Genomic DNA, 12,991 nt, shown 5'->3' with positions numbered 1-12,991 from the left:
TAACAGCCTAAGAGAGGGCCAGCCCAGAGGGAAGAGAAGAGGTTTGCCTCTTTTCCTCTTCCCTACATAAGACTGTGATGTAAATGAGAAATAAATTCTTATTGTGTTAAGCTACTGATATTTTAATTAAAGATATTTTAATTAAATAGTCGTGGTACTGGTTGTAGCAGCTTGCCTATTCTAATAGGTACAATGAGCTTTTCCAGGTTTTGCTGGTCTCTGAAGGTTGACTAAAGCACCAGATAGGCTGTCAGGAAAGCTGGTCATAGTCTGGGCTCTACCTATCTCTTTCTGATGGATCTAAATACCCTTAGAAATATGAAGAGCATTTAGAGAGTCTAAAAAAGTCATGCTGAGCGTGGTGGCTCACACCTATAATTTCAGGACTTTAGGAGGCCAAGGCAAGAGGATTGCTTGAGGCCAAGAGTCAAAACCAGCCTGGGCAAAACAGCAAGACCCTGTCTCTACAAAAATAGAAAATTTAAAAAAGGGTGGCTGGCAAGATGACCAAGCTGCAGCTCGGGTCTGCAGCTCCCAGTGAGATCAACACAGAAGGCGGGTGATTTCTGCATTTCCAACTGAGGTACCCAGCTCATCTCATTGGGACTGGTTAGACAGCGGGTGCAGCCCTTGGAGGGTGAGCCAAAGCAGGGTGGGGCGTCACCTCACCTGGGAAGTTCAAGGGGTCGGGGAACTCCCTCCCCTAGCCGTGAGGGACAGTGCCATGAGGAATGGAGCACTCTGGCCCAGATACTGCGCTTTTCTCATTGTCTTTGCAACCCACAGACCAGGAGATTCCCTTGGGTGCCTACACCACCAGGGCCCTGGGTTTCAAGCACAAAAATGGGCAGCCATTTGGGCAGACACCAAGCTAGCTGCAGGAGTTTGTTCTCATACTCCAGTGGAGCCTGGAAGTCCAGCGAGACAGAACCATTCACTCCCCTGGAAAGGGGGCTGAAGCCAGGGAGCCAAGTGGTCTAGCTCAGCGGATCCCACTCCCATGAAGCCCAGCAAGCTAAAATCCACTGGCTTGAAATTCTTGCTGCCAGCATAGCAGTCTGAAGTCAACCTGGGATGCTTGAGCTTGGTGCGGGGAGGGGCATCTGCCATTACTGAGGCTTGAGTAGGCGGTTTTTCCCTTTTGTGTAAACAAATCCCGGGAAATTTGACCTAGGCAGAGCCCACTGCAGCTCTGCAAAGCCACTGTAGCCAGACTGCCTCTCTAGATTCCTCCTCTCTGGGCAGGGCATCTCTGAAAGAAAGGCAATGGCCCCAATCAGGGGCTTATAGATAAAACTCCCATCTCGTGAGACAGAGTACCTGGGGGAAGGGGCAGCTGTGGGTGCAGCTTCAGCAAACTTAAATGTTCCTGCCTGCCAGCTCTGAAGAAATCAGTGGATCTCCCAGCACAAGCGCTCGAGCTCTGCTAAGGGACAGACTGCCTCCTCAAGTGGGTCCCTGGCCGCTATGCCTCCTGATTGGGAAACACCTCCCAGCAGGGGTTGACAGACACCTCATACAGGAGGGCTCCACCTGGCATCTGGCAGGGGACCCTCTGGGACAAAGCTTCCAGAGGAAGGAATAGGCAGCAATCTTTGCTGTTCTGCAGCCTCCACTGGTGATACCCAGGCAAACGGTCTGGAGTGGTCCTCCAGCAAACTCCAGCAGACCTGCAGCAGAGGGGCCTGAGTGTTAGAAGGAAAACTAACAAACAGAAAGGAATAGCATCAACATCAACAAAAAGGACGTCCACACAAAAACCTCATCAGAAGGTCACCAACATCTAAGACTAAAGGTAGAGAAATCCACAAAGATGAGGAAAAACCAGTGCAAAAAGGCTGAAAATTCCAAAAATCAGAATGCTGCTTCTCCTCCAAAGGATCACAACTCCTCACCAGCAAGGGAACAAAACTGAACAGAGAATGAGTTTGACAAAGTGACAGAAGTAGGCTTCAGAAGGTGGGTAATAACAAACACCTCCGAGGGAAAGGAGCATATTCTAACCCAATGCAAGGAAGCTAAAAACCTTGAAAAATGGTTAGAGGAATTGCTAACTAGAATAACCACTTTAGAGAAGAACATAAATGACCTGATGGAGCTGAAAAACACAGCATGAGAATTTCGTGAAGCATACACAAGTATCAATAGCCGAATCGATCAAGCAGCAGAAAGGATATCAGAGATTGAAGATCAACTTAATGAAATAAAGCATGAAGACAAGACTAGAGGAAATAGAATGAAAAGGAATGAACGAAGTCTGCAAGAAATATGGGACTATGAGAAAAGACCAAACCTACGTTTGATTGGTGTACCTGAAAGTAACAGGGAGAATTGAACCAAGTTAGAAAACACTCTTCAGGATATTATCCAGGAGAACTTCCCCAAACTAGCAAGACAGGCCAACATTTAAATTCAGGAAATACAGAGAACACCACAAAGATACTCCTCGAGAAGAGCAACCCCAAGACACATAATTGTCAGATTCACCAAGGTTGAAATGAAGGACAAAATGTTAAGGCCAGCCAGAGAGATAGGTCGGGTTGGAAACCATCATTCTCAGCAAACTAACACAAGAACAGAAAACCAAACACTGCATGTTCTAACTCATACGTGGGAGTTGAACAGTGAGAATACATGGACACAGGGAGGGGAACATCACACACCGGGGCCTGTTGGGGGCTGGGGGGTTAGGGGAGGGATAGCATTAGGAGAAATACCTAATGTAGATGACAGGTTGATTGGTGCAGCAAACCACCATGGCACATGTATGCCTATGTAACAAACCTGTACAGTCTGCACATGTATCCCAGAACTTAAAGTATAATTAAAAAAAAAAAAAAAAAGAAAGAAAAGAAAAAAAAGAAAGTCAATGATTCTGTCCTCTCCGATGATGACACAATTGCCTCTCTGCCTATGCAGAGACTTGGCCAAGAAAGGAGATTTGCTAAGCCCTTGGAGGGACATGCTGGCCACCTTTCCCCTCCTTTTTCTCCTGGAACTTATGTGCAGGCTTTGCAGCTCAGCACATTGAAAATGTTATATGATTTGGTTGTCTTTTAAACTAGTTTTATTACTTTGGCCAAAGTTCCTTAACCACTTTGTGCGTCAGTTTCCTTGTCCACATAAGAGGAACAGTGATGCACCTACCAAATAGAGTTCTAGTGAAAAGTAGAAATAGTTTCTGTAAAGCGTCGATCACAGTGCCTGGCACTAGTAGTCACACAATAAGGGTTGTTGCTATTAAATTCATGTGCTTAATACTGGATTTATTTCGCAAACATTTGCGGAGCTCTTGCTATGGCCAGGCAAATTGCTAGAGTTACACAGGCAGAGTGGACAAACCTCTGCCCTCAATGCATTTAGGCTCTAGTCCTGGCATGCTCTGACTTCCTCTTGCCATCCCCACCTCTCACCCCAAATACACACATAGGCATGACATGGCAATACGAAGTGGAAAACAAAGAAGTGAATTTTGGAAGGGACAAATGCAAAAGGGGCCTGGGGCCAGATTTCTTCTCTTCCTCTAGGTTGTTACATGGGATCAGGTAGTCCTTCCTTAAGGAATTTCTCCCTCTAAGTCCAAGGGTTGGCAAAATTCTGTAGTTAGACCCTGGACAGAAGTCAAATCTCAGAGGTCTCTCAGGAGAGAAGCGAATCTTCAGTTGCAGCTTCTGCCTGACTCCCATGGTCTGAAGGAGTCTGGGGAGATGGGAGAGGTCAGAGTTCAGATTCATTGCTCTGCTTCTCTGGAGTGGAGATGAGGGAAGCTGAAGTCTTACAAAATGTTAAGGAGGGGCACAGATAATTAATTATATCTGTGCAACACCTGTGTTGCTATTCTGATTGTAAAATCTCCAATAGTCATTCCACAAACAACACAGCAAAGCCCTTAAGGACAAGCTTAAGAAGGATTAATTTACAAAGACCCAACAACTGGAAACCTTTAAAATCATTGTAAAGGAAGAAATGATACTCAAAATCACAGAGTTTAAGAGCTGGAGAGATCCTCAAAGGTCATCTAACGCAGATTCTCAAATGCCAATCCATGACGAAATTTCCACTGGTCCATGATGAAAACAATTAACAATTTTTTGTCTTTCCATGCAATACATTTTATTCATTGTTAATGATTTATCTTTTATTCTAATATTATGGTCATCCTAGTTTTTTGGTGTTGAAATATTTCTTGTATTACAGAATGATGATAGTATCTTAGATGGTAGTTTGATTTTATTTTTTGTACATGGATTTTTAAAAATCTCTACCTTTAAAAACAAAAAGTTGGCAATTCTATGTCATCTCCAAGTTTTTTGAAATTTTATTGTTTGCTGAAATTCAAAATCTAGAAACGACTCATCAAACTCAACCACCATGTATAATATACTAACCCTTATGTCGTTTTCCCTGAAAATTCTTGCCGTGACACTTGAGGCTACTCCATTTACCCTGAGATAACTTTGCCACGAAATATCTAGGTTTTATTATTATTTTAGTATCGCTCTAGTATATGACTTTGGAAACAAAAGACATCGTTCTATTTATAGCATTCTGTTTTTAGCAGTAGTATTTCCATTTACAAAATATAGTGATTCTCGATCGCTAAAAATGTCAAATCCTAGAAAACAGCATTTCTACACGTGATGTTAACATTGTTCTTGAACGGTTGTTGATAGAAGATTCATTTTATGAATCTGATTTTTCCAAAATAGACGATTTTGATGTTAGTTCTGTTTAGAAATAACTCCAATACAAGTTATTATATTTTATTTTCACATTGAAAATTAGTCGAACTTGCTTCAGCCTCAAAGAGTGTGTTTATGTAAAATTAAATGAGCGCTGGCAGCAAGCTGCACTTTCTTTTTCCTAAACGGGAAAAGGTTAAGAAATTAATTCCTAAGGCCGGGCACGGTGGCTCACACCTGTAATCCCAGCACTTTGGGAGGCCGAGGCAGGTGGATCACGAGGTCAGGAGTTCGAGACCAGCCTGGCCAACGTAGTGAAACCCCGTCTCTACTAAAAATACAAAAATTAGTCAGGTGTGGTGGCGGGCACCTGTAATCCCAGCTACTCAGGAGGCTGAGGCAGGAGACTCACTTGAATCCGGGAGGCAGAGGTTGCAGTTGAGCCGGGATCGCGCCATCACACTCCAGTCTGGGCGGCAGAGAGACTCCATCTCAAAAAAAAAAAAAAAAAAGAAATTAATTCCTGAAAAGTAGGTAATTTCTCCAAGTTTTGAGCATATATCTGAATATGGAAGCTGGCTTTGACAAATGAAGAAACAACTCCCTCAAGCAAAATTAACCTGGTTTTCACTGTTATCTGAAGATAGCATTTCTCCAGATGCTAATAAAAGTGGCCTAAAAGATATAAACATATAAACGTATTGTGATGGTTAACATTAGGTATCAACTTGACTGGTTTGAGGGATGCCTAGATAGCTGGTAAAGTCTTGTATCTGGGTGTGTCTGGGCGGGAATTTCCGGAGAAGACTGACATTTGAATGGTGCACTGGGAGAGGAAGACCCACCCTCAATATGGGTGGGTGCTATCCAATCGGCTGCAAGCGCGGCTGGAACAAAGCCGGAGAAGAAGGGGGATCAACCTGCTTGCTGCATCTTCTGGATCGCTGTCTTCCCGAGCTGAACGCTTGCTTGCTCTCCTCCTGCCCGTGGACATCCAGACTCCAGGTTCTTCGGCCTTTAGACTCTGGGACTGCACCTGTGGCTTGCCGGGGTGTCTTAGGCCTTCACCACTGACTGCAGACCGCACTGTCGGCTTCCTGGTTTTGAGGCTTCTCTGTTTCCTCAGCTTGCAGACGGCTATCCTGGGACTTCACCTTGTAGCTGTGTGAGCCATTTCTTCCTAATAAACTCATATCTATATCAATCTGCATCTCTATCTATCTATCTATCTATCTATCTATCTATCTATCTATCTATCTATCTATCACCTATTTTCTATTGGTCTGTCTCTCTGGAGAACCCTAATACACTTACAAAGTATAATAGAAAACCCCTGAAATGAAAGCAGTGTCCTGGTTCTAGTCCTTGTTGTGCTCTAACAGTATTTGCAATCTAGGTAAAATCATTTCACTTGCCTGGGCTTCAGCGTCTCCATCTGTAAAACGAGCCAGTGGGGGCAAGTTGATCTTCAAGACCATTGGTTAGCGGTTAGTCTAGTTAGTGTTAATGGCAGAAATTTGAGGCTGTAGAAGAGACACCCTGGTTTGAATACTGACTCTGATACTTACTGACCAAGGGACCTTGGGTAAATTATTTAATCTCTCTGTGCCTTGGTTTCTTCATTAATTAAGTGGGGATAATGGGGAAACATGCTTCATGAGGGCTAAATTAGATAAAATTTACAAAGCACTTAGCATAGGGTCTGATATTTTAAAAACTCTCAATAAATGCTAGCTATTATTAGTAACAGTCTATGCTTTTTCTAAATGTAATGTTTTGTGCTCATCGCTTGGTAATATAATTGTTCTGCATAAATTGGACTACAGCACAGAGCAGATCCTGCTCTAAAAGGATAAGCAGCTCAGGAGATTGCCAAGAGGATTTCAAATGGCGAAATATAATAATATATACATTATTTTTTAGACTGGACACAGCCTCATGCCTGTAATCCCAGTGCTTTGGGAGGCTGGGGCAGGAGGATCCCTTGGGGCCAGGAGTTCAAGACCAGCCTGGGCAACTAGTAAGATCTCATCTCTATAAAAAGTAAAATCACTGGCTGGGTATAGTGGCACATGCCTGTAGTCCTAGCTACTCAGAAAGCTGAGGAGGGAGAATCTCTTGAGCCTAGGAGTTGGAGGCTATAGTGAGCTGTGATCATGCCACTGCACTCTAGCCTGCATGACAGAGCAAGACCCCATCTCAAATAAATAAATAAGCTATTCAGAGCACTTTACATATATTATTTAGTCCTCACAACAAATCTCTCAGGTAAGTAGAATATATTGGTTCCTTAGCCATAGTCCAAACCAAAAGCTCATTACAGGCAATCCTCCACTTTGCCCTGCATCATGAATCTCCTCTCTTGAGGGTTGAGGTGAGGGATGGAGTATTCAGTGGGTAGAGCAAGGGGTGCTGGTGAATTACAGCCGGCAGAGAAGGCACCTCTTCATCTGAGCAGCAGCTGCTGTGCCACAGCAGAGTGGGTCACGGGAAAGGGGAAGATGGCCTGGGGCAGGTGGGGGGAACTGGAGAATGAAGCCAAGAGATTATGGAAGGCCAGCTGGAAGTCAGTGTAGGTGGAGAGCTGTTATCGGAGCTGTGGATCAAGGCTGCTTTTTAGGTGCTTCCTATGTAAGTAGGCCTGCCCCATTTAAAGGGCTAGGGATGGAGTGGACACTGGGCAGCAGCTTGTTGATGTAGGAATAGGTAAAACCAGTTTCTAAAAATCTCTGATATCATTCCAGGATAGTGCTTGAAAGATCACTATAAGGCTGGGTGCGGTGGCTCACGCCTGTAATCCCAGCACTTTGGGAGGCCGAGGCAGGCGAATCACCTGAGGTCAGGAGTTCAAGACCAGCCTGACCAACATGGCGAAACCCCATCTCTACTAAAAATACAAAATTAGCCCATATGCTGGTGGTGTGCATGCCTGTAATCCCAGCTACTCGGGAGGCTGAGGCAGGAGAATCGCTTGAACCCGCGAGGCAGAGGTTGCAGTGAGCTGAGATCGCACCACTGCACTCCAACCTGGGCAACAACAGCAAAACTCTGTCTCAAAAAAAGAAAAAAAAAGCAAGATCACTATAAATCCTCTCCCTTACAACATATGAAGCACATAAGAACTACAGTCTTCCACCTTCTATCCACAAAAGTAATACTCACAGGGCCAAACTTAGAAACTTGGTGCCTCAGAGATATCTGGCAAGATTCCCCCCAGCCCTTTATCCCCTTATGAAGGGCATCTGCCCTTCCACACAATTCTGTTGTAGAAAGCAGGGTCTTAGGCTGGGATTGAAACAAGGGTGGCCACTGGACCGGACCAGTTTGGGGCAGCCAGCAAAGGCAGCCAATCCTGGGATTGGACACATGTGTATGAGATGGTCCTATCCGAGGAGCTCTGCCCGGGAGACTACTTCAAGCAAGTTTGAATGGGGAGCCAGAGGAAGAGCCAGTTGTTGGTAGGGAGAAGAAAGTGATGTCGCACACAAAGATACACCGGGCCAGAGTAGGAGGCACCCTAGCAAGAGAGCACAAGAATGGAGATCTTGACATCTTGTAACTGAGGAGGGTGACAAAACTACTCAGATCCGAGGCCTGTCTTGGATCTTGAAGGGGAGGAGGCAGGCTGCCCTTGGTTTCTATGAGATTCTTCACCTGTCTGTTACCCCCATAGTTATGTTAATAACAAACTCCATTACTTAAGTGGTTTGAAGGAATTTCTGTGCCTTGCAACCAAAAGAACATAACCAATGTCAATCTTGGTCTTAGTGCATGTGAACTGGAACCATGTGGGAAAATGTAATTTACCAAACCACACAGAGGAGAAAGTCTCTTCCAGGGGACACAGCTGATGCAGGAATAAAGACACAGAAGGCCAAGGTGAGTCCAGAGAGTGGTGGGAAAATCAGTGTGACCAGAGGGAAGGATGAAGGAGGATGACAGACTGTGAGGGTGGAATAGCAGGATCCAGATTGTCGGGGGTCTGCTTGTCATGCTGATGCTTGGACAAGAGGCTTAAGCAGCAGGGAGGATGGGTACATGATCAGATTCACCTCTGCTCGTTCCCTTCAGGTTACAAAGAGCAGTTAATGTTGGTAAAGACACACACTGAGAAGAAGGCCAAGAATGTATCACATCAGCTGCATATTCAGGTCTCATGGAGAAACAGAATGTCAGTCAGGACACAGTTATAGCTCTAGGGAATTTAAATTGAGCCTTTAAAAACAGTATTTTAAATTCTAAATGATGCCATTTTGCTTTTCACAACTTGGCATTCCGATCACAGAATTGCCCTCTTGTACCGTTTTCCTACTTAGAGTTTCCAGGGCTTGAATAAAAGATGTGTAAGGAATATTTTCAAATTGTCTTTCACACTTAAATTCAAATGTTCATGTTTAATGAACCACAGACCACTGATCTAAACCAGGGAGCATTAATTGTTCTAGGGCCAGTGGGAAGTCAGCATTAGTGTGAGGCAGGGAATCCATTTGCCCACACTATTTAAATTACAGGATGTTTGTCCTTCATGAAGCATGGCAAGAAAGGCCTGGGTAATATGTGGTAATTAAAATAATCATAAAAATGTTTTCTTCATTTTCTAGTTAGTAAGCACCGTGGCTTATAAAGACTGAATCACTCTGTGATGTGATGGACTTCTCATTTTTATGATCCTACAGGAATGATTTTAAAAACACAGTAAACTTTAAGGGCTAGAGAAAAAAATATGTGATCTGTATTGGGCCCTAAAAGCTTAGTTTTGTAAGCTTTAAAGGAAAACATTCTAAAAAATAATTTGATCTAATGTCTCAAACAAGGGCAATACATACAGCAGGTTGCTTTCCCACTGTAGTTTCTATAATGAAAATTGTTTATAACTTCTAAAAAATCGCTGTTTGCAAACACTCCCACAGTGCTGGTCAGTGTTGTAAATTGGTGCACACTTCCTGGAGGACTATTTGATGATGTGTACCGGAGACCTTATAAATGATCACATACTTTAACTTAGACATTCTACCTCTAGGAATAGTATCCTAGGGATCCTAATCAGAGAAGTTTCAAGATTGTTATCCAAGGATGTTTATAACAGCATTATTTATGCTAGAGCCGACTAAAAACAACAAAAAGGTCCAAATATAGGGAACTTGTCAAATAAATGATGACAGAGTGATACGATGAATGTTAAGAAGCCATAAAAATGTTGTTTCAAAGAATATTTAATGTCATGGAAAATTACAACACAACTTTGAGAAAAGGACATAAAACTATGCATATGCATATATATACACATACATAATAAAGTTTTTAATATGCATTTATATATTTTTTAAAATGCTTTAAAAGAAAATCTGGAAGAAAATAACACCAAGTTGAAATAGGAAATAATCAAAATGTTAAGAGCATTTATCTGTTCATAGTAGGATTATGTGTTTTAATATTTTCTTTTTAAATTTCCAAATACTTAGCAATGTATTATATGCCATTAATAATCAGAAAAAAAGCTATTTAAGTCACATACCATATATATATATATAAAATACAGACACACACACATATATATATAAATACACACACACACGTATATACATTTTTTTTTTTTTAGATGGAGTCTCATTCTGTCGCCCAGGCTGGAGTGCGGTGGCACAATCTCGGCTCACTCCTACCTCAGCCTCCTGTATAGCTGGGATTATAGGCACTTGCCACCATGCCCAGCGCATTTTTGTATTTTTAGTACAGACAGGGTTTCACCATGTTGGCCAGGCTAGTCTTGAACTCGTGACCTCAAGTGATCTGCCTGCTTTGGCTTCCTCAAGTGCTGGAGATTACAGGAGTGAGCCACTGCGCCCGGCCTACAAAAAATATTATTTAGGTTAGTCTTTAGTTGAAAGGATAATTATATTCAGAAAACAAAGAACAGAGACAGAGGTTTTCCCTACTCTCAACCTATTGACACAATTACAGGGAACAAGCAGGTGACCTGATTTGCATTTCTGTTCTTTTCCCAGCTTACTCCTTGGGAGAGGTGACAAAGGCAAACCCAAAATCAGTTTCACTGAAATCTTCAAGGCCTTCTCTTTGTCATCATCATTGCTAACAGTTAACAAGCTTGTACCAGGTGCCAGGCATGGTTGGAAAGGTTTTGGATATATTGCCAATCAACCCTCGTAACAGCCCTTTGAAATAGATAGTGTTATTTTTCCTATTTTACTGATGAAGAAGCCAAGGGATAGAGAAACTTGTTCAAGATCACACAGTTAGTAAGGGGTGGAGCTGGATTCAGACCCCAGGCAACCTGACTTGTTGGAATACAACGCCCAGTGCTACATGCCTCTGAGAAAGCAACATAGAATATTGGAATTTTGGAATTAGAGAAGACCACAAAAGTTTTGGTTTTTTGGTTTTTTTGAGACAGAGTCTCTCTCTGTCGCCCAGGCTGGAGTGCAATGGCATGATCTCGGCTCACTGCAACCTCCACCTCTTGGGTTCAAGCAACTCTCCTGCCTCAGCCTCCTGGGTAGCTGGGATTACAGGAACCCAACACCACACCTGGCTAATTTTTTGTATTTTTAGTAGAGACAGGGTTTTGCCATGTTGGCCAGGCTGCTCTCGAACTCCTGACCTCAGGTGATCCACCTTCCTTGGTCTCCCAAAGTGCTGGGATTACAGGTGTGAACCACTGCACCCGGCCATTGTTTTAAGCAAAGGAATTTTTTTCACATCACACTCTGTTTAATTCCAACATCTAAAACTTTTTTAAAGGAGGATTTACTTCCAGTCTAGCTTAGGTAGAGACTGTGCTTCTCCCTCTTTTCCTATTGAGGTCACTGTGGTGCCTTCATTTTGTGCAGCTCTTCTGGGAAACTATTGTCCCACTCCAATCACTTCTACTTAGAGATGAGAAACCCGGGCCCAGAGCTTTAAAAGAACCTCCCCAGGGCACCCATTTAGTATGTGCATAAGCCAGTGCTTTTCTAATACTACCTCATAGTACACATATATATTATTCAGAACTCCTTTTGTTGTAAGAAACAGAAACCCAACTCAAATTTGCTTAGACAGAAAAAGGAATTTATTAGTTCAAATAACTAGGCAGTTCAAGGACAATCTGGGTCAGGTATAACTAGCTCCATGAGCCCAATATTAACACAAGAGGTTCTGTTCTTCCTACCATTTGTTAGCTCTGCCTCCCTATGAACTGACTTCATTCTCAGATGAGTTCTCAACACCATACACCTATACCAGAACAGCTCTAGATGTGCAGGATCCCTGAATGGGGAACTGAATAGTCACTATCATCTAAGTATTTTTCTAGTAAGGAAGATTTGGTTAGCTTTTATTTTTGTTGATGGTATGACTAAGTTAGGTCACCTGCTCCCTTGCCCCAATTTAAAAAAAATAAAAGAAATGAACACGTAGTGTTCCTTAACATGGACGACTATCCTTGGCACGTCTGATAAAAGTGAATTCCTGGAATCCAGGCAATCTGTTCCACTGATCTTTTTTCCCACCTATATCACACCATCTGGATTACAGTAGTTTTACCAAACTCAGGTAGAGAAACTCTTCTAGATGTTGTAGTTCCTGCTCTCCTCCTCCTTTTTCTTCTTCCTCCTTCACCTTCTTCTATTAGATTTATTGATGTATAATTTACATATAATAAAATTCATCAATTTTAAATGTGAAATTTGACAGTGCTTATAAATAATAAAGTCTCATAATCATCACAGTCATGGTATAGAACAGTTTCAACACTCCAAAAACTTTCCTTGTGCTTCTTTGCAACTGATGCCCTGTTATCACCTTCTAGGCCCTGGCATCTACCTTCTTTCATGTAATTAGAGTCAGTATGTTGCCTGTTGTGTCTGGTTTCTTTCACTTTAACATAATGCTTTGAGATTCATTTCTCTTTTTGCATTTATCAGTTTGTTCCTTTCTAATTTTTAGTGGCACTACCTTATATGAATATGCCAACATTCGTTTATTCATTCACAAGTTCATGTACATTTGCATTTTTTCTAGTTTTTTGCTATTGCAAATAAAGCTTCTATGAACATCTGTGTACAAGTTTTTGGGTGAAAAAAATGATTTCATTTCTTTTCTTTTTTCTTTTTTTTTGAGACAGAGTCTCACTCTGTTGCCCAGGCTAGAGTGTAGTGGCATGATCTCAGCTCACTGCAACCTCCGCCTCCTGGGTTCAAGTGATTCTCCTGCCTCAGCCACCAATTGGCTGGGATGACAGGCATACACCACCATGCCCAGCTAATTTTTGCATTCTTAGTAGACACAGGGTTTCACCATGTTGGCCAGACTGG

The sequence above is a fragment of the Pongo abelii genome, chromosome 1 (assembly GCF_028885655.2).
Source record: "Pongo abelii isolate AG06213 chromosome 1, NHGRI_mPonAbe1-v2.0_pri, whole genome shotgun sequence".
Lineage (NCBI taxonomy): Eukaryota > Metazoa > Chordata > Mammalia > Primates > Hominidae > Pongo > Pongo abelii.
This window is presented reverse-complemented; position numbering follows the sequence as displayed.